Genomic DNA, 1,571 nt, shown 5'->3' on the forward strand with positions numbered 1-1,571 from the left:
TATTCATAAATATTCAATGATAAACATTAACAAGTGATAAATTCACTTAGTATTGTTTGCTTGAATCTGCCCATCGATGTGTTAGGACTGCAACTGGTCAGTCTCTTATTGGCATATGTGCATACTGTGCGTATTGACTCGATATAGCCTTAATTCACAAGCATGGTAATCAGAGATGGATAGTGGCTAGCGGTGGAATCCAGGACGCGCGTGGACTCAGTGGCCGAGTGGATAACGCGATGGCGTTTGAAGCGAGGGTACTGAGTTCGAGTCCCAGAGTAAACATCCACTCTGAGATGCAGGTACATTCAGCTGACGAGTCCCAAATAGGACGAAACGCGCTTCCTGGATTCCACTGCTAGCCACTATCTATCTCTGATTAACAAGTGATATTTCATTTTGTTCTATTGAATTTTCCTCCGACTTAAATAATTAATACAATAACGATAATAATAATAATAATAATCATAAATAAACAATATTTATGTACACAGATATTTGTTTACACACACACACACACTTAGAAAAATAAATATAATCATTATTTCAGATGAACAGAGATTATTATAAGTTTATTCAACTAGTTAATTAACTAAAATGAATATTATATTTTGATTATTATTATTTTCATTAAATGTACTTTGTAATGACCTTCATCACTTAAAACAAACAATAAAAATTTAAAAATAAATATTTATTAACTTATTTTTCTTTTTTCTATTAAGATATAAATATAATTAGTATATTTATAAAACATTATGAATAGACTGTTATTATTCAATTAAATATGATTTATAATGTATTTTATTGTTGTATACAATCACAGATTGAAATTTGTTTACCAACAACGACAAAAAAAGAAAGAAAGAAAATTATATCACTTCTTACAGTCTAACTTAAATCATTCACTTAATTTCTTCTATTTGTTTTTCTTTTTGTTCGATTTTTCTTTTTTTTCTTGTTGTTGTTGTTTTTTTCTTAAAGGATCGTCATTATCAATGAATGATTAAATCATTTTATGTTTCATTTTCAACGCTCTGAATATTTTCAATGTTAATTAAATTATTATTTTTTTTGTTGAACATTTTATCTTTAAAAAAAATATGTCACATTATTCTTTTGAAAGAAAAAAAAATAAAGAATTAGATTGTCATTTAAAATTTGTATCAATTTTTTGACTAATTTATATTAAAATAAAAGAAATTAAATAGTCGTATTTATGAGTTGATGAAATCACTGGATGGCTTTTTCGTCTTAGTATGGGTCTTCTCAGCAGTGCATGCCCACGAATCCGCACTCAGGATCTGAACCCATAACCTTCAGTCTCGAGCGCAAACACTTAACCTCTACACTACTGAGCTGGCACCCAGCGGTGTTAACGTCTAACTTCAACCAATGCACAATATTGAGCCACCATCTATCATTGTCTTCAATGAGTAGCTGCCTTATAACGGCCGTTCAGTGCTTCCACGTTTTCCTTGGTGATCTAACTTTCGTTGAATGATGAGTTCAACTATTAAATTAATGCAATCTTCACAAAAAACCACCAATCTGATAAAAGAGGTTTGTTT

General features: G+C 30.2%; 1 non-coding gene across 1 annotated transcript; it reads left to right on the forward strand.

The window, feature by feature from the left end:
* The first annotated feature begins 211 nt into the window (after positions 1-211).
* On the forward strand, positions 212-285 carry Smp_tRNA_02276_Pseudo_TTG.1.1. Its single transcript has one exon. It is a non-coding gene (tRNA).
* Positions 286-1,571: the final 1,286 nt, after the last annotated feature.

The sequence above is a fragment of the Schistosoma mansoni genome (assembly GCF_000237925.1).
Source record: "Schistosoma mansoni, WGS project CABG00000000 data, supercontig 0180, strain Puerto Rico, whole genome shotgun sequence".
NCBI lineage: Eukaryota > Metazoa > Platyhelminthes > Trematoda > Strigeidida > Schistosomatidae > Schistosoma > Schistosoma mansoni.